The following is a 21,175-nucleotide window of genomic DNA, read 5'->3' on the forward strand; positions in this document are numbered from 1 at the left end:
CATCCTTGCTTAACTTGTGACAATTTCTTAATGAATTCCTACTGTTAAGAGTGTGGCGTAGTGAATATGATACTAAACAAGAGCCAGATGTTAACCTGCACAAGTGAGGCAGACCTTCTACCACGGGGAACTTCTTTCCGTGTGTATTCCTGATTCATCCTTTGGGCAGTCTCCGTTCTATGCAATGAAGGGAAAGACTACTGTAGAAATGGTAACGTGTAATAATAGAAAATGAACAAAAATAGAGGTTAATGCCACAGTGTAAATTCATATTTTGTATTTCTGCAAATGATGATATTGTATCAGAAGAATTTCTGAAGTTGCATTAATCTGCCACAGGAGGCTTTCAATGTTAGGAATAGAATCCATCCTTTCACTTCACATTTAAAAAAGCCCCAAAACTTTAGTATATGGCATCACAACCTATTGTGTAAATGATTTCCTAACCTAGGAAAACTATTTCCATTTTTACTTGTGAAAGTCTGTATTACATAATGTATAATGCATAGCATTTCTAATCAATTGCAGAAGACTATACTTGAACATAGTACTTTCTCATTCCTTAGATTTGAGAGAGAAGTTCAGGGTTTTTTTTCTAGAAGCATTTTTTTCCAGAAATTTTGAATATATTTTTCTAGTAGTGTCTTGTTTAAAGTAGTTCAGCTGTCAGAGTGCTGAAGATGCCAGACAAAGGAGAATAGTCAGTGTGTTAAAGGAAAAAGATGTAAAAAACCCCATAAACTATCATTTTTGTGTTTTGAATTCTTGCAACTTGTTATACTGATGCTAAAACAAGTGGGAAAGGTCCTTTTTTACAGCTTTATTTTATATTGGCCTCTGTTCTTGTTGTCTGTAAGGTATGTTAAGATCTGTAGGTAGCTTGCTTATAAATAAATGAGTAGCTAAGGAAGTATCTGAGAGAAGAGGCATTAAGTTATTGGAGGAACTTCTCTTAATACAGTTGTACAGATCTGAGCGTTAGAGAACGGTTTGTCTTTTTGCAAGCTGTTTGTGATCTAGTGGTTGGAGTTTGAATGCAGGAATGAATTCTGCCACTCAGCCTTCTCTGTAGTTGTTTTCCTGGCTATAGAATAGGAATAATGCTTGTGTACGTCTGGGTTGGTGAGACTGAACTGATTAGCGACAACAAAATGCTTTGAGAGGCTTTAATGGAAGGCATTAAACAACTGTATGCTATGCAGATTTTCAATATTAAAAATATATTACAGATGACCTGCAAAAGCAGTGGGGAGGATAAAAAACCAAAAAAGTCACTAGGCTACATTTAACACGAAAGAGCAAAGAGAGGGTTCCAAGATCCCTTTGGGAGGAGTAAGCTAGAAGGGAGTAATATAACAGTCTTATTTGCAGCATTTCTGTAAGCAATTATAGAAACATTTTTTCCAGACATGAAAAAAATGCGTTTGGTCACAGCAGCAATTGAAGCAAAGCAGGCATACGGTCAGCAGCAGGTTCTGCTTGTTCTCATTCTGGACAATACAGGTGTCTGATTCAGTGGGCAGTGTTAGCCTGGGATGCCTGAAGGTGATGTGGAGTTGCCTCTTAGACGTGAAAAACGCTCAGCTACTACTCACATGACAGTATTTGCAATCTGAGTAGTGTAATCTGTCCAACCTATTTGCCTTCATTTTAATTGCCTTCTGTCATAGTAAAGACTTCAGATTTTTCAATGCTGCATTAATGCAAAGGCTTTAATTTAAAAGGAGTCCAAGGGGGGGGGCGGGGGGGAGGGTGAGAGGGGAAAGAGAAAAACAGTTGTAGTAAGTAGACACTAGGAACTTCTCAGAGCTTTCCAGCTTTATCCTTGGGAAGAGTTGAAGGGCAGAACTAAATGAAATTTATTGTAATGTAGGGTTCTTAAAATGAAGGCAATTATATTTTAAAGTTTAAGGACTGACCAGGTGCTTTGTACTGTACCAGGCACACAGTGAAGATGATCTTTGTTGCAAAAAATGTGGGATTTTTTAAAAGTGTGTAAACAGAAGGATAGAATAATTCTGTGAAGCCCTAGAGAAGAAGAATAGAGTAGCTTTTAAACACACGTGGATGTGTCAAGTTATTGGGAAGGATTTGAAAGCTAGGAGTATGGGCAGCTGAATAGGAATGATTAGTGAACGGAAAAGGCAGAAGGTTATGCATTGTAACACTGATTCTCCCATTACAGTTAAGCATAAGAGGATGATGCTATTATTGATAATAATTTCTATTATGCATCCTTTTCATATGATTTCCCTCTTTTCATGTAAGACCATCCAAAGTTTTGGGTTTCTGGGGTCATGGCTTCATTTGAGTACTGGATGGGCACAGCATTCTTTTTGAATACTTTTTCTGTAGGTTTTGTGTGTGTGTGTCTGTGTGTAAAATGAGCCTCATCCGGGTCCTACTGAAGTCAGTGGGATCTGTGATGTGGACCTGCAAAGAGTTAGGGTCTTGTCCAACAATATTTGGCAATTCTTTCATTTAAAAGTGCTTTGCAAACTAATTACTTCCCTCACAACTAACATAAACCAGTACAGTAAGACTGGTAGCTAAGAAAATAATTCTGGCTATGTTTCTGGAGGAAAAGGGGGGTTTGCTAGTGTTTTAACAATCAAAAATTGTAGAATAACAAGCAGTGAATAGCTGCTTTGTGGTCCAGCAGACAAAATGCTGTAGAATACACCAGGAGAATTTGGATCGGTTCCCAGTTCTGCCTGGTCTCCTAGTACCTTCTTAAGGCAAATCATATTTCTTTTGACTTAAATTATCTACCCGTATCATGGAAATACTAAGCCTTGTCCTCCAACACAGATCAATCTGAGACTTGGGAATGAAAATGAAAACATATTTGGGAAATGTTATTATGAACAGGAATAATGTATCTTTCACATGGCAAAGACTTCATTTTCCAAAGCAGAAAATAAACCTGTTTGTAAACTGATAACAACAGAGTATATCCTGTGTATTAATTCATATGCTAAATTACTGAAGCAGTATCCAAAGTTGAGTTAGTGCTGTAACTAACTGTATTTGGAAATAGCATTTTATTATCATTATTAATCAGCATACTAGAGTCTCCCCCCGCCCCATCCTGAAAAATCTACTGACTGATTTGTAATGCAAATAAATGGATGTTGAAAACATATGGAAGTTCCTAAATATCTTTCTATTTTAATGTGGTAGTGCTATCAAACTTTCAGCAAACTAGACAGTTTGGTATTTTAAACACTTATAGGTCAGAGAATCAATTCAGAACTGTAGTTGCCATTTTTATTTTAAAGCAATGCTGTCAAAAAGAAAAATTCTGTTTCAGGAAAGGATTCCATTTTTTCAATCTACACTGCCTCATAAGACACTTGGTACCTCCATAAGGATCTGCTAACTCGATGGAAAATGGTTTCAGGTTCTTTTATAAAAGAAGAATGGCCAGGTTAAGACAAGAAATTGTTTCTTATTTGATGATCAAATATTGTCTAATTGCTACATATTATTGACTCTATAAATAAGATGTTGATACAGAACTCCATTTTGATTGCTGTTCATTCATCCAGCCCCTCTTAAAAGGGAATGTAATTTCTCTATTATGGTAGTGTGTGTGGTGTCTGGTAGCTTATGTGACGCGATCTGATTCCAGTCCATTTCTCTTGGTTCCTCGCAGAGGGTTTCCACATCGTAGCTTTCTTGGCTGATTATCAGAAGCTACAGGTAGACTTGTCAACCTGATCTGTGTTTATTCCCAGTGGAGTTTTTTTGCATTACGCCTTCTTTTAGGAAAAAGAGAAGGGTGTTGCTGCTGTTGTAGTTTGGAGAGTCTTGGGGGTGCTGGTCCTCTTAGCTGTGTGTCAGTTCTATAAATTCTGAGACAATATGAGTGGCTAGAGCTTTTCATCCACTGTTTTGGTTTTTTTTTTTCCAAGCTCCAAATTCACTGGTGTGTTGGTGCCATCTTCAAAAAATGCCATCATGACCAACAGTACAGTTTTTGAAATTTCAATAAGAGATACAGAATGTGCACTCAGCTGAGATTTTAGCTATGTCTCTCCCAAGCTCTGAGATTACTTACTGTGTGTGGTAGCCGGGAGAGTTCCAGTCCAGACTCAGCCGATTGCTGTCTTGTCTAATGATGTCCTTTTCAAGCCTTTATATTTCTTTGTTCTTGACAATAAATGCTCTGTAATGTTACTTTATTGTTAAAACCTGAGGGTGCAATCCCAGATATTCATAGCACTCACTAAGTTTACGGTCTGACATTGCATTTTATTTAGCATGAAAAAAAACTTTTTAGTTATGTCCATCATGACAAGAAAACTAAAACATCCCTTAAGATTTGTGTGATTATCTAAAACTGAGTTTGACATTTAGTGGAGGGGTCTGCAGGTGTGTGGGTAGAATTGGCAGCTGAACAACACATTGCAGAATGAGTGCGTGTGTCTGTGTATGCACGCCCATGAACAACAAACTAGCTTGAGTCTAATTTCAGTGAATAACTGGAACAAACAGAGTTTTGTATAACAGCAAAATCTTATAAGTAATCAATCTGTGCTGCCTTCCTTACATACTTCCCCCCCCCCGCCCGTTGCTTTAATACCTACTACCTACATATCAAGGCATGCAAAGTGGACCTTTCCTATGACGGTGCAGTCACTGGAGTTACACAATTGCACACCACTGTAACATGCTGTTGGAAATACAGTCTGGGTCCTGTAACCCCGTGTGTGTGGTCAGGGGGCCCTACAAGTCCACCTGCGCAGATCTGCTTGGGCATTGAGGTGCGTGTCAAGGCCCTCCTTGCACCTACTCTGAAGCTCAGTGCAGGCTGAGGCCTCCATCCATCTATGACTGAAACATCAGAATTTGCATTAAGATCTGGACCTACTCTGGAAAATTTCAGAATCTCTCATTAAAATATTTGACAGGCCTTTTTCCTTTGAAATGGCCAAAAATATCATGGCAAGCGTGTGGTATGTTTTTTGTATATTACTAATTTTTAAAATTTTGAGGAGATTTGATTGCTTGCCATTAGCTCCATAAATCACCTAATATAGACTTTTTCTTCCCTGATGTAATTTTGTTAGTCTAATCAGAAAGGAGAGTGGATGCCCTTGAAAGGAATGAGCTTCTTGGGAATCATCCAAGAGAAGGAATGTAACTTCCTGGCTTTGGTGAGGGAGAATTGTCACCTCTTTCTCCATTGTAATGTCTTCCCTCACTAGATTCTGCCATTTATAAAAACCCAAAGCAACAACAACAGAAATACCAAACCACCAAAGCCAGCCCCTACCCCTCCAGGGTCTTGCTTGAATGGTGTCTTTTGGAAGTTAGCATAGTGAATATTTTTCTGTCCCTGTGTACTGCAGGGTGCCAGTAAGGTTGAAGTCTTTTTCTGCAAAACAGCAGCAGGTTGGGATTTTGAGCAGTGCATATCTGGGAGATGAATCTGGATGACCTGTTGAGTAAAAAAAACCAAACCTGCAGAATACTCTTCTAACTAGTTTTAGGTGTTATTTTACTTGTAGCATGCTTTTACGTGTAATTTAGTAAGACTGGCATATTACATGTGCCCATATGTTGTTTGGCTATGTTCTTGCTGTGGTTTGGATGTTTTTAATTTCTTCCTCCTTGTGTTCTCAGCATAGCAGATAATAGGAATCAGTAATACTTGAAATACACTGATCTGTGGCTTCCTGGTGGGAAACAAGATGAGTCACCAGTAACTAAAACCAACAACTATTATGTCCCTGGATTCAAATTCATTCCTCTCAGTCTAATTGTTCAAATACTTCTCTCCACTGGCTTCCTCCCTAGCAGTGTGGCACATCTTGTGGACTGCAAGACTGGGAAGGAAGAGGTCGTAGCAGTGACAGTGTGTGTAACAAGCCCAGAGATGGGGCCTTACCAGTGATGATGGATGTAGACACTCAGACCGTGTGCTTCACCAGGCTGTGTATCTCCTACTGTATCTAATAGCATGACTGGGCCAAGTATTTGAGAGCTTGTCTGTCGTCCAGCTTTCCTTGGTTCTTGCACTGGGGTTCTGGACACGGCAGGGATGAGTGCCTGCTCCTGTCATTAAGCTACACCCCTAGGAATGCAGCACCATGCTGTCTACCAGTAACAGTGAAATATTTTTTATTATCAGATGAATGGTAAAGTAGTAAAACCAACCAACCAAATAAAAAACAACCCCCCCAAAAAAACCCAAACCCCCAAAAGTCCAAATATTAACTATATCATCACTAGGTTTAGAGAGGAAGATAAAGAAAAAAAAATTCATACACTGCCTATACCTTAAATCAATTATAAGAACTTACTCTTATTTATCCAGGAAACAACTGCACGATTCATGATTGTTCGTATTATATTCATATCCCATGGAACTGCATGGGTATGAAAACCCAATATTGTGATACTGTGAGTATTGCTTTCACTGAAGAGATAGTTTGTTTTTTGTGTTTTTGGAGGTGAGGGATTTTTTTGTGTGTTTGTGTGGTTGTTGTGGTGTTGGGTTTGTTGGTTGGTGTTTTTGTTTGTGTGTTTTTTTTAAGGTAAGATCTTTCATATAACCCCACTCTCTCTGGGATACTCTTTGGAGTGAAACCTCTACACAGCAACAAGATCTCCTACGATTTTTAACTTTATAAGGGGATAAATGTTAGCACTCCTCTTAGACTGTCTCTCTTTAAGCTTCAGAAATACTGACGTTCTTCAGACATGTTTAAGCGGAGCCAGACACTGGACAGAACTTCTAATGGTAATTTTGGTGATTAAAAGGTAAAGGAATTTATATCTGAGGAATCGCTGTCCTCTGGCAGCTGCCAGTATATTAGGTTGCAGATTGTCTCTTTCAGAGATAGCTTGGATAGAAACAAGAGTACCAGCAGCATGGAGTGTTCTCTGCGTTTCACTTTCCAGATCCATATGTGGTGTGTTCTGAGCACGTGCATGGGTCTATGTATTTTCACTGGTTTTTGCTGTCTTTCTATACATGCCCAAAATATCCCAGATTGCTGCCAGGCAAATTTTTCCACTCAAGAGGTACTGTATAGAAATCATTTGTTAGTTGATTGGTGGTTTTGTTATGCTTTACGAAGTTTTCCATGGGTTCGGGATATTCCTCTGCACATGGCAAGAATCTCTGACAGAAGCGAAAGACTTCTTGTTTTCCTTGAGAAGTCATTGAAGGGAACACGGCTGAAGCATGTCCAACTCGTTTGTTATGAAGCATATACAGATTACTGGGGCACTCTCGGAAATGGAGCACTTGACTCTTGATGGCTAATTATAGAGCAAACTTGAAATCAAGGTTCTCCCAATTTGTCAGATTATAAATAAATTATAAATACAAATTTATGGATTATAAATAGTTGATTATGGTGATTTTTCGCCCCGTGACCTTTTGATGACTTTTTTTGCGACTTTCAGCACAAGTAGCCCCAATATACCATTCAGATTGCTTGGAAGCTCTTCTTTCCTATGTTGTTTGATGTTCCTTTGGCTCCTTCTGGCTTAATCCAAAATATATTTGCTAAAATAATCTTTCACTGCTGATCTGACTCTGTTTTGGAACTGTTCTACCGGTTCCCCGTCTCCCACTGCATCCAGTGACCCGACCCGTGGCACAAACCACAGGCCATCACCTCCACGATCTTCATAACTTGGTGCTCTTAACTCTGAGTGGGCAGATTCCCAGCTCCGTGAGGCAGACTTGCATCTTCCTTCCAACTTGCAGTTAGGGAGAGGTGAGGGAAGAAGGGAAGCACATTTGAGTGGAAAGTGCACATGCTTGGAGTTAGCAACCTTTACAATTCACCGTGTTGCCTACTCCCTGCGATTTCTTCTGTTCATTCTTAGGGTCACGGGTACAACTGGGAAGGGAGGACTCTTCAGAGTGGGAGTGAGGACTGATGATCTAAATTAATAGAAATAGGGGATATTTTTTTTTTCTGTGGGAATGGTGTTTGTAAATATTTTTACATTTAAACGTGGGATCACAACTTCCAGGTGTTACAGTTTTTTTCAGATGGCTTGGGCATAGCTGAGAATAAGGTGGCTGGTGAACTTGCTGGTCCATATTGCAGCCGTGCATCCCAAAGGCTATTTGCAGAGAGATGGGAGAGTGATGGGGCACGAGAGCTTGACGGCTTCACGTGGGACTGTTACTGAATCAGCAATGGCCAGCGTCTGCAAGTAAACACAGGCAGGGCAGAAGCCTGCCTTGGGTTCATGCCTGCTGGGCCGTGACTAGAACTGGGTTTTCCTGTCTTGCAACATTTTTTGAAATCTCAGAAAATTTCTCATTCTGCGTGGGACAAAGTGTACTCTTCTTTTTGCTTCCCCCCGCCCCGGCCCATCCCGTCCCCGACAAAGGGGCGGGAGCAGCGGCCGCCTCCGGGCCGGCGGGTGCCCGCTTCCCCGCCTGCGCGGCGGGGCTGCTCCGCGTGGGGCCCGCTCCCCGGGCCGGGGGTGGGGGGCTCCGGCGTCTGCGGCTTCCCGGCGCGTTTCGCCTTTCCCCCGTGCCTCTGTCGCCGCCCGCGGGGCTTCGCTGGGTCCCGCCGCAGCAGCACAGGAGAAGCGGGCCTTTCCCCGCCGTCGCTGGCGGGGTCCCGGCGCCGGCGGCGGTCCCGGTGCCGGTGGCGGCGCCGGTGGCGGCGGCCCCGCATCCGCCCGGCAGGTGTCAGTGTGGGCTGCGGCGCCGGCGGCAGCGCGGAGGGGAGGGAGCGCCGCGCCCCTCCCCCCCCCCCCCCCCCCCCCCCCCCCCCCCCCCCGCCGGCGGCGGCGGCCCCCGCGCCCGTCCGCCAGAGCCAGACTCGCTGCAGACAGGCGGCAGCCAGCGGAGCGGGCAGGGCGGGGGGAGGAGGAGGAGGAGGAGGAGGAGGAGGGGAGGAGGAGGAGGAGAGGCTGGGAGGCTGGGGATGAGTTGGAGGCAGGCACAGCCTCGGAGCAGGGAGAGCGGCTGCCGGAGACAGGCAGGGGGAGGCGGCGAGGCGCCCCGTCCGCTCCGGAGGAGGCCGGCCCGCCGCGGGCGCGAGCGGCGGGGGCCGGGGGGAGGTGAGTGCCGTGCGGCCGGCTGCCCGCCGCGGCGCGGCCGGGGGGGGGGTCGCCGTGGAGGAAAGTGCCGGGAAAAGTGTGGGGGGGGGAGGGCGCGAGTGGAAGGTCTGGGAGCGAGTGAGGGGACGGGGTGGCGGCGGCGGCCGGGGGACTCCCCTGGGGGGTGTCCCCGGGCCGGGCGGAGCGCGTCCCTCGGCGCCTCAGGTGCCGCGGCAGGCGGCGCCTGAGGGGCGGCCGTGACAGGTAGCGCCGTTAGCGGGGTGTGTGTGTGTGGGAGGCGGCCGGGGAGCCCCGCCGCCCGCCCGCCGGCTGCTCCGCCAGACCGGGGGAGAACCCGGACCGTCGGCGCGGAGGGGAGACCCCCGGAGCGGGGCTGGGGAGCCGCCGCGGCGGGCAGGGCGCCGGAGAACGCGGGGCGTGCGGCACGTCCTCCCCGGCTGCTCGGGAGTACGTGCTTCCAGCCGCCCCCGGAGGCTCGCCTCGCCGTGCCGCGCCTCGGGGCCGGTGCGGTGCGGCCCGGTGGGCAGGACGGGCGGAACAGCCCGGTTTCGGTGTCCTGCCCAGCCCCGCGGAGGGAGCCTGGCGGGGGCGGCCGGGCAGCGGCGGGCGCCCGGCTCCAACTTGTGCCGCCCGGCGGCCGGGCTCGGCGAGGGCCACCCCCGGTTAACGAAGGGCCTGGGGGTTTTTCTTTAAAAAAAAAAAAAAAAAAAAAAAAGTTTATTAGCAGAACCGTAGCTTCGCCTGCCTGTATCTGACGCCCGGCTGCGTTGTTTGCATTGAATACGCGCATCCCGAATCTCTGACCGGTGTGCCAGGTTTCCCATCCCGTCGATGGGGAGGCCGTTAGGCGTAGGCTACAGTTTGATGCCTGCTGAAGAGACAGATGCACCGTTTTCTGTAGGTCTAAGTTTGTTAAAGGATAAACAGGGAATAGGCAAAGTGCAAAAGTAACTTCTATTTTGTTAGGAGATCTTAACTGAACACCTAGAACAATAAAGGTTTTAGTGGGACTTTTTGCTTTATTGTTCAGAACCTCCTTTGAGTAGCGAATGATGGTTGTGAAAGAGAACAGAAATTTGGTGAATAATTTTATATGGCACTAGAAATACTGCCTGGTGTTACACAAGTTTATTGATCTTGATCTTCTTGTTAGGAAATAAAACTCTTACAAGGTTTGTCTGTTCTTAGAAACAAAAAACTCCTGCTTTCAAATGTTTGTGGACTGGAAAGGTGCACCACATAACACGAGGAATTAAATGTATGCAGCATTGTACATCTGAGGCTAGCCAAAAAGAGGAGAGTTTTTGCCGGTAAGAAGGCCCGAGGGGCAATTACTGGTAGGCATAGATGAGGTAAGAGCATAGATGCTGCGTAAGTACAGTAATGTTCCATTCTGGAAAGCGTCTCTTCGTTTTCGTCCTTCAATCCCCAAGTATGTTGGCTAGACAAAACTTTTATTCTGCCTTCCAATTTCATTTCTAGGGTAATGTTTTGGGAAATCTACTCTTTGCAAGGAGCCAGAGTTGTTTAAATAACATACCGTGTGCTGTTGAGTAGAGTTGAATAACTGTGCGTGTGGTGCACACGTGTATGGTTCCACTAATGAGAATATAAATATTGTGGCTTCATGGCTGTAAATAAAAGGGGAAGTTTTGCTGGAAAACCAGTGCACTGGTGGGAAGCAGTCTAAGCAACATCCCCTGTCCATGTTAGCTGAAATAGTGATGGTACTCTGAACATCTATATCTGTTCGGGTGTTTTAGCACCAGATATTAAGTTACTGTGATACATAAAGCGACCAGTGTGAGGTGAACTTAAATTGGAATGCACCAACTATACGCAGTTATGTGTGGAAGTAAAAAAATATCTTTTTATATATTCTGTGTTTATAGCAGGATATTTAATTCTGACTCTTAGGTGTGTGAAGATCATTGCTGCATACACATAAGGTATATCAGTATTCTGCAGCAAATTCAGATCCATATGTGGGCCTAAACGATGATAAATGTACAACGCAGAATGAGTTAACAATGTGACACAATATATTTCAGACCATTGGTTTATGTTAATTGAAACATTATAGGCACTCTGCAGCATTTGACTGATGAAGCTTGAATGCAGTCCTCAGCATCTTAGACTTGTGACAAGAAAACTTGTGGAAGTAGAAGGAAATTTGGATTCAAGATTGAGGCAGTTAAGTATTAAGTTTGGTAAGATTAAAACTATGGAACTGCAACTTAACCGAAGAATTTAGAATCAACCTGTCCCGTTGTTATTTTTCAGTAGATAAAATGCTGTTTTCTCTGCATAGGGCTTTGAAGGTGAGTTAAAAAGATGAGTTGTTGGTTTTCTGTGCAGTGAAGGTACCATATCTTTGGGGAGGGGAATTTTTGGCTCTGATTCTCTTGACCAAAATTTAGTTCTCTTTTTCACAGCTGCCCGACAGTACTCTGTCCAGTGGCTGCTGCCCTTCACCAAGAACTGGTTGTGTTTAAGTGACGCTGTCTAAAATAATTTGGAATACTTTCAGGATGTTACATGTCAAAAAGAGGTAAAAGATTATTGAAATAATAGAAAGGTATCTTAAAAGTAGTTAAATTCTGTATAATCTCTAAGAGAAATTAAGTGTTAAAAAGAGCGTGCCTGCCCACCAACTCTTGCATCGGCAGGAATGGTTGTTGCATTTAACTTGTGAGTGGTCTTAGAAAAGTTTTTTTTTCTGTCTGGAGTTTCTAATAGCTTAAAACAGCTCCTTGCAAGTGAATTGCCAGTTGCGGAATACAAATACTTCTAGGAGTTGAGAGATGAATTTTTCTGCAGATTGGTTCTGTGGTAACCGTGAAATTCTTCAATGGCACCAAGCTAGTATCAGCTGCTCGTTAAAGGCACTGATGCCAGAACAGTGGTGCATCAGTTGCTGGGAATCCAACCCTGTAGTGAAGTGATTCATACATATACATTCTCTTTTCTCAGTTGACAGCTATTTTTAAGAATAGCCGTCTTGCCTAGAAGGTTGATATCTAAGCAAAGGCAGCCTAGATAGCTAAAAATTTCTTTCCCACCAAACATAATCTTATTTTTGCCAGACTTATTATGTACACGAAAACATTTAAACTGAATTGATCTTAATTGAGTCTTGTTAAATCTCTGGTGCTAATTGGTCATCGTGAAGGGATCGTGACATTTTGGAGCCGCTGTCAGGAAGTCAGCAATTTTTTGCACAAACCAAGATCATGAGTTTGATGTAAACGTCAGTTTGAAGCAATTTCTAGTAATAATGGATAGCAATATCTAAATGATAAGAGATTACTTGAATAACTGGTTGAAATGCATGGAATTCACTAGGTATATAAGTCTGCAGAAACCGTCTCAGAATGAAATGCTGACACGTTTGTCCAGTGTACTTTAACTTTTTCTGTGTGCTTCACAGGCAGAATATTCCAGTGAAGAAAACTATTGACCTTCTTTTCCATTGTGTTCTTCTGAACCTCGTATTTGAAAGAGAAGTTTAAGTTCCTTATTTTAGAGAGAGGGTTTTATTTGCTTTCTTCTGAGACTGTCAGTTGAGTAATGGTAACTGGAAGGGGACTGCAGTAGAAAATGCTTGCAGGTGAATAAGAGTGATCACAACATTACAGTGTGTTCTGTACTTCATGCTGGCAAAATGTCTCTGTATTCATCATCTATATTTATTTAATATATGCATTTCAGTAGCGTATGCCTTGATTTAGCATATTTGGAATATGCTAAATGTAGATGCATTTTACTAAATGCTTTTTCTTATTGTTTAGTTAAGCAATGGAAATTTGCAAGTACCCATATCACCATTCATTATCCCTCAGCATAATAATGGGTAAATTTAATCTTCCTGATTAAGATTATTTTGGTCACAAGAGACAAGGGAATGAAAATGAATCATTTTCTTGATGTTGTGCTGTGTCTGTGTTGTTCAGATCTGCGTTTCTTTTCTCTAAAATCCTACTACAGACAGCACTCTGACCTTTTAAACTGTGTTTGGATGATCTTGCTCTACATAAAAGTTTTCGTTCAGATAGGGGACAGAAATTAAGAAGAATCTATATGCAGTTTCTCTTCTTATTGCCAATGGAGAGCTTTCCTAGATTTGACGTAAGTTTTCTTTGTGCCAAATCGTTGACTTTTTCTAGAATAAAATCTCTCTAGGATATGCAAAAAGTCCTCTGGTTAATATATTGGCATTCCCAGAACCCACTGAAACTTAGGCAGGTTGCCAGACAGCACTTAATGAGGATGCCGAATGTCTGGCAGAAATCTGCCTGAAAACCAGCAAAGAAGGTGGGGGTGGAAGCGCGTGCGGTGGGGAGAGGGGCTGGGAAGGCGGTGCATCCACACCCATAATTTATTTTTAATGTCTGCATTTTGCAGAGAAACTGATCAGAAATCCTTGCCACTGCATTTTGAAAACTCATTGGGCGCAGGAGTCTGGATGCTCCAAATTGAGGTAGCTGTGTTCTTGTAGGAATGTAGTTTTATTACGAAAGTAATTTATGAGTTAGGGGGTTAGTTTTTGAGGAGAGGACCAGAAGAGGATGGGAAATGATAGTGATTTTTATGTTCTATTATCTGCTAAAACTGAAAAGCATCTGAAAATGTTGTTAGACAATTTAGGGGACAATGGAAGTCAATGATTGCCAGCTTCCACACAGAAAGGCTGTTACAAGTTACATGGCGGTGATAAATAAACTACTGCTGCTAGAACACTTATGCTCAGCATAAACCTGTGGCTCTGCCTGATGCCACTGTGCTTAGGTTTTGTTACATGTTAAGTAGAATTGCAGGTGTAATAGACTCTCTGATGGCTAGGTAACTCTTAAAAAAAAAATCAGTCATATGCCAAGCTGAGGCATTTTTCCATTAGAGTGCCATTAGAAACAGAACATATAGTTTTGTGTTGAATCAAATGTTTAGTCTTACAGGTTGAAACTGCTTAAGCAAACTTAATTATATTGTGAACTGAACATTATTTCTGACATTTGAAGAATGAACATTTTCAGCATTTTTCCCAGGCTTTAGCCTCTCCCCTACCCAGCCAAAAAATCATTTGTCCTATATAGGCAAATTTATAAATAGACATTTGGTTGGTAGGCATGACTGGAAACATTTTTTTTTACCCAAAATAATTATAATAGGAGTTTTTTGCACATGGCCGAATTTGGAAATGTGTGTGCTTGTTAACTTGCTTTTCAGTATAAATTTCAGTTGTGTATTACAGTTTTGGAGAACTATTCCTGTTATGAGAAATTTTACACAGTAGAATAGTGGCACCTACTTAATGTGTACTTTTGGGTAGGACTGAATTATAATCCAGATGCTCGTGTTTCGTTTTGTTTGGTTCCACTAAGATAAGATGATAAATGAAAATACGGTAGTCATTGGACTTCAATGCTGGTTGCAGCGGAAAAAATGACAAGTGTATTTTGACAGCTGTGTGTGGATCTTTGCATAGTTTTATCTGTGTTGACACTGACTCCTAGCTGTCTATTGGACAGGGGAAGCAAGCGGTGAGAGTGGTGGACATTGTACCTTCATTTTTAAACCCGCATGTGTTTAGGATTAGTTCTAAAGGGCAGGACAATACCTCCTAAAGAGATGCTGCTCAAATGCTGCACATGAGAATGGAGTGGGTTGATGAAGTGTCTGTAGGAATTCCATTGTGTTTCCATCTCCTAGTGCTCTTGATTTCTTCCATGCTAAACATCCTGGTAGTCTTTTTGTTGAATACTGATAATAAATCTGCTTCTGAAAAAACATAGTCACAATATTGAACTTGCTATTGCCTGTAAAAGATGAGTTTGGAGATTTTCTTTCTTCCTGTATTCAGTATTTCATTTTGTTCCTGTATGCTGAAATTGGCTGTAAAAGATGTACTGGCTTTTAGGGAAGATGTGCTTTTTTGGATGTTTGTGTGATAAGTATCTTGAAGTTTAAATGATTCTATCATAAACTTTGACCACTCAATGTGTTTAAGTGGTGAAGTTAGAGGACAGTACAAAATTCTGTTAGAGTTTCTGGTAGAATGAATGTTAATGCTTAATAAAGTAAAATCTAGAATCTCTCCCACATTGAGAAAAGACTGGAAAACAGTGTTTTCTTCTGGTTAAACCCTGATTTTTACTCAGAATTCTAAAATAAAGAGTTGACTCATCTGCCTAGTGTTATCTAGCATATGCCAGTATAAGGCTTGTCTTTGTGCTTTTTTTTTAATTTTCAGCATCCAGAACTTGCAGGCATCTTCAAACAGTATTCTTTCTTAAACACAGCTTCCACTCTTCTTGATTTCAAAGGTTATTGGAAGAAAAATCGTAGAATCACAGAATGTCCTGAGTTGGAAGGGACCCACAAGGATCATCAAGTCCAACTCCTGTCCCTGTGTAGGACAACCCCAAAATTCACACTGTGTCTCTGAGGACGTTGTCCAAGTGCTTCTTGAATAGCATCAGGCCTGGTGCTGTGACTGCCTCCCTGGGGAGCCTGTTCCAGTGCTCCCCCACCCTGTGCGTGAAGAACCTTTTCCTAATACCCAACCTAAACCTCCCCTGGCACATCTTCCTGCCATTCCCTCAGGTCCTGACACTGGTCACCAGAGAGAAGAGACCAGCACCTGCCCCTCCTCCTCCCCTTGTGAGGAAGCTGCAGACTGCAATGAGGTCTGCCCTCAGTCTCCTCTTCTCTAGGCTGAACAAACCAAGTGACTTTAGCCACTCCTTATGTTTTCTCCTCTAAACCCTTCACCAACCTCATGGCCCTCCTCTGGACACTCTCTAGTTGCTTTAGATCCTTAACGTACTGTGGTGCCCAACACTGCACACAGTACTTGAGATGAGGCCACACCAGCGCAGAGCGGAGAGGGACAATCACCTCCCTCGACTGGCTGCAATACATTGCTTGATGCACCCCAGGACTCGGTTGGCCCTCCTGGCTGCCAGGGCACACAGTTGGCTCATGTTCAACTTGCTGTCGACCAGAACCCCCAGGCCCCTCCCTGCAGAGCTGGTCTCCAGCCTCTCATTCCCCAGTCTGTATGTATGGAATGTATATATGTATGAAAATGTGCGATTCTTTATTTACCTTTTTATGTTGTCTCGCTAGGCCTATTATTTTGGTTTCTCACACCTGTAACCTACTTGTTCTTCATATCATAGAGGGAAAGGAGGGGGCAGTCTGTGACTGAGATATGAAGCAATCTCTTTAACAACCTTCTTCTTCCACTGAGACTTCAATGAAATTTTTACTGTGTATTAATTAAGAGTGATCCATTATTACTTCGGACTTGTAAACACCTTTAAACATTCCATTAGGTGTTAATGACACATGAAGCAAGAACTAATATGAATTTGTTAGTCCTGTATCTAGTAGGGATGTACTATAGGTACTCGCCTAAATCGAGCAGTGTTTCTTAAACTATTGGTGTAAAAGGTATTGCTTCATTTTCTGCTTTTGCTTAACCATTAGTTGTTGAGTCTAGTGATGCTCATTTGTAGAGGGTATTTTGGCCTGTATTATATAGAATTTCAACTGGATGTTTGCCATGGGTGCTTGGGATTTTCACAAGACAAAATTGAGTTGCCTGGCTTCTGCCCAATGGGTCAGAGTTGAGGAGCATAGCAGAAGGTGTGGGAGAGAAGATGTAAAGAACGCTTATAAATAACCTAACTTAATCTCCATAGCTGTTGAACTGGTGCCTTCTGTGAAACACCAAATTAGTGTGCATTCTTTTCTTATAATTTCACCTTAATGGATAACTGGTTTTGTAGGTTTGCTTAACTAGTGTTAAGCAAAATGAAACTGAACATTTGTAAAAATATGTGCAGGTAAGATACAGTACTCCTAAATTAAAGATTGTACCTGGTCATATAAAAGCCTCACTTGTGCTGACTATTGGCCTCTCTTGGCCAGTGAAGTTCATGTGTAGGTGTTTTGTTTTGCATAAGGTTTGTGTTGACTGTAATTCCTCACCAGAGTTGTATGGGTAGTAGAAATGGAGAAGAAGGGTGTTCTATGAATATTTCCAACACGGATGTTTTCTGCGTTTGTGACCCTTTCACATTCCTCTTACTGTTTTAATAACTTTCCTTATATGTTTTTAGAAACAGCACATTTGAGGTTAACTTTTTGCAAGTACTCAATTTTCATATAAAATGTCTTAAATTGAGTGTTATCCTTAGTTAATGGGGAAGCCTAACACGTGATCTATCTATCCAATCAAAGCAGCTTGCATTATGTTGAGTACAGGTACTGTTTGGTGCCTACTTTCACATAGCTTATAATAATAAAAAGATTTTTAAAAAGCTACCATCTGTTGATGAACAGAAATACTGCCAGTGTTTGTCAAATGTGTGCTTTATCTGTCCTGTTCTACTTAGCACCTTATGGCAAAGCTTTCTTATCAAAGCATTTTACAAATATCTTTATTCTTACAGTGCCGTATTAGATTGATAACAATGGTGGTATCACTTTTTAATGTAGGGAGTAATGTGTCAAGGATTAGGGAGATAAACATCTCTAGTTGCAAGATGAAGTCACCTGCAGCGGGTACAGAGATGAGGATTCTAACTCACAGCTGTAGGTGAAAATCACTGTTCTGTTCTAATGCTCTTTTTACAGCCTTTTGATGAAAACGACTGGAATAATGTAAAGTTTCTACTGAAAGCTCCAATAATCTATGCAGATCTGTCTCCTTTTTTCACAGGTGGTGGCTGGGCAAGTATGTAAATTTCAAGAAATACCACAGAGTGTGTTAGTGCTGATAATGCGCAATAGTGAATTAAGAAGCGTTTGGTTCATGTTTCTTTTTAATTTTGTTTGAAATTACCTAAAAGCATAGCAAACCAAGAGGAATTAAAAGAAATACAGAGAGGAAAAAGAGGGCCTCTATTGGCTGTAGAGTGGGAGTTCGATGTGTAAGATATTCTGAAAGTGTCTCTTGAAACGATGAGTTCTCGCTTCAGTTGAATATGCAACCAGCAACAGGCTCTGCCTTTTCCCATTCCCTCTTTTCCTCTGGGTATTGTTAGAGGTTGGAGATGAAAGCCTTTAATCATGTCTACATGGAGACACCAAAGCAAACCACTTGGAAGTGTCGAGTCAAGATGTGTATGTTAAAGTATGTTAAACTTGTGTGTGAATGCTGTGTTGAATATAGAACAGCCTTATATATTTAGTTTGAATCAATCAAAGGTCATTTTACATCTAAAGGAGAACATAATTTAGAACATAAGTTAAATTGCAGTGATCTAAAACCATCTGTGTGTGAATGAGAGCCTCTTGACATAGATGTTTACCATGCTTTAACTTCAGCTTTTTATACTGTACTTGATTTATCTCAGCTTTCCACTGTGTCGCTTGTTATTGATCAGTTTTCATGATGCTACTATTAAGAGGCATCTTAGATGGAGCTAATTGCAAACTTTCAAGTGAACGTAATTTAGTCAGAAAATGGGAGTTTGTTGGACTTAATATGTTTCATTGCAAATGTTTTAGATTTGACAGACTTTCACCGAAGTCAAAAAAAGACACTTACCTCCCTTTGATTCCTGGTAAACTGTGTTTTGGCTAGAGACCTAGTGTTTTCAGGGTCCTCAGCATGAAGCTAAACTGCCAAGGATCCTGCTTTTCGACCAGGGATGCTGTGTTTCCAGGAACACGTGGTTTTCTTGGACAGCCTGCGTGAGAAGTCTGCTGCAAAGTCAAGGACTGAGGAAATCCCTGTGGGTCCACCTCAGATTTGGGGACCTGCAGTGATCGTTTGTATCTACATATTGAAACTGTCAGTCCTCTAAAGAGTAAAACTAAGAAAAAAAAAGATACCTGTTTCACAGTTGTAAAACTGAAGTCTTCAGCTGGTAGGAAATTAGGAGATTTTCTGGCATTTTTCTGCTTTGAGACAAATTAAGACTCCTGGAAAAGGTCTTGCAGCCCAGAAACTGGCTAGTTCTAGCCCAAGCTGTGTTTCATGTGTTTCATGTTCATCCCAAAAGGGGATGCCAATTAATATCTCTCTTCCCCTTTCTTTTCAATCCAGAGTTCATCTGAAAGAGTACCTCAGGAGAACCAAAGCCTCTGTTGCCTCAAGGCTTCAATTTACCCTTTGTCATGTCAGCCCTGATTACAGAGGTTTGCAAGTTGCACTTCCCTATGTCTTGCATAGGATGACTTACATAAATGAAAGAATATCCTGAAGTTTTTGTATTCTGAGAGCCTAAAATAAACCATGAAGCATATATTCTTCAGGGTTCTGAGAAAGAAGGGAGATAGCTGTCATCTTTTTTAATGTTTTTGTCCAGCTGAACTTGTCTCCCAGAGCGACAGTTGTATTGCAGAGAAGAGGAACTGTCCAGTTGAAGTAGCTGCAGATGCAGGTATATAGCTGCAAAATCTGTTCTACCTATGCCCTTTCGTAAGTGACCCTTACCAAATTGAGACTTCTCCTGGACATTCCTGTTGAGGTCCGTGATGTGATGGAGGTAGAGATTGTATTATTTCTCTAAAGAGGAAAAGGACACCCTTGTCTCTTCATTAATAAACATTCTGTTTTATAAGATGATTCAAGGGTTGTTGTACTCTCCTTATAAGAAAAACCTTGTGAATTTTCAATTAGCCGAGAACAGAAGAGGCACCACATTAAAAGCTGTGAATGAAAACTTGGGACCAATATTGATTTCAGTACATTGCAATGACTATATGGTTGAAGATACGGAAAGCACTCCCTTTAGAAAATGAAGGGACAAATGAGTTATGATATATTAGTTGTGTCCATTTAGCTGATGCTTCTAAGACATTTGCATACTTGTTAAGTTTATGGCCACTGCAGTAGAGGCAGATAGAGTTTAGCAGCTTAAGCATCTCCCTGGCTCATCGATGTACAGAATTCCAAACATATTCCTGGGAGTTGATTTGTTTTTGAAATTGAGAAGTTTTGTTACAGAATTATTATAGTCTCAAAGATCTAACTTTCCTGGTTTACATGGTGTAGTAGATAGAGGCAAGAGAAAATATGTAGTAAGTCATTTTCCTAATATCATGAGTCTTACACTTGGGTGAAGGAGAAGAGTAAAATTCTTACTGGATGCTAAGGATAGTCTTTTTCACAGTCTAAAAATGTCAAATGAATATTTTTTTTCCTGGTTTTGACCTTGACTGTAAAATATGCCATAGTCCCCTCATGTGCTTGAGATGTTGTCAGGTGTCTCTGACACCTACCAAAACCCAAATGCTGTAGGCAACTGGTTCTGTTGTCTCCCACATATTTCTGCTGGTTTTCTTGTTCCTGTAGCTAGACTTTTCTCTCTCTCTTTTTTTTTCCCCTAAAGTCCTGTAGGATATAGACATTTCAGAGACGTCATGCATCTGTAATGTCTAAATGGCTTCCTCCTCTTTCCTTTCCCCTTCCACCCCAATCAAGAAATTCCAGATGGAAGCTCTTTGGTGTCAGTAACAGCTGCACAGCAGATAATTTTTTGCATCCTCAGAGCTGTAATAGTTGTAACTTCATATATGTAGTTATGATATACATTTGCATTAAGGATCTTCCAGGCTTTAAATTTCCTCAAGGCTCTTCTAATCATCCTCAGTATAGCATTTTCCCCTATTTTCTGTTTCTGGTTGGGGGTAGCTTCTTTCTACAGAAAGAAGTAAAGATATTCCGTTGTAAATTTGATTTTTAGGAAGTCTGAATATTTCAGAGTCCTGTGTTGTGATTCAAAAATTTTGCTCCCTTCTTTCATCTCTAGGGTTTATAATAAGGTGTCAGCAATGATCTAGTCCATCTGGGAGCTTGCATCAATGCTTGGGAGAGCCATATGTGTCTGCCTCAAACAAGGCTATAGAAAAGTGTTCCACTAGCAACCAAGATGTCATCCATCTGCTAGACAATCCTGTAGCTAGTTAGCTTAATGACGTATTTATTTGATTAGATGTTTCTGCGTAGCAGACTCCAGCTTTCCTCCCTGTTCAAATTAATACCAAAATCTCTGTGCTCTGGAGAAAAAAAACCTGTCCGTTCTGGAGAATGTCAGGAAGTTTGTGGCTTGATGGGTTTGATCTATTTATCTACTACAGGATGTTGCACTCCCAAATTTCGAGTGAGCAC

At 41.9% G+C, this 21,175-nt stretch overlaps 1 protein-coding gene across 5 annotated transcripts in view; it reads left to right on the forward strand.

Moving 5' to 3' along the window:
• Positions 1-8,895: 8,895 nt before the first annotated feature.
• Positions 8,896-21,175, forward strand: part of LDLRAD4 (low density lipoprotein receptor class A domain containing 4) — a 298,222-nt gene continuing 285,942 nt past the window's right edge. For 3 of the 5 annotated variants that reach the window (XM_064443061.1, XM_064443063.1, XM_064443062.1), the window contains exon 1: positions 8,898-9,048. The gene's annotated coding sequence lies outside the window, so the exon portion shown is untranslated. Of the gene's footprint in view, positions 9,049-21,175 lie in introns of all 5 variants that reach the window. The other 2 variants (XM_064443065.1, XM_064443064.1) reach the window with 2 other exon arrangements.

Source organism: Phalacrocorax carbo, chromosome 2 (assembly GCF_963921805.1).
Source record: "Phalacrocorax carbo chromosome 2, bPhaCar2.1, whole genome shotgun sequence".
Taxonomy (NCBI): domain Eukaryota; kingdom Metazoa; phylum Chordata; class Aves; order Suliformes; family Phalacrocoracidae; genus Phalacrocorax; species Phalacrocorax carbo.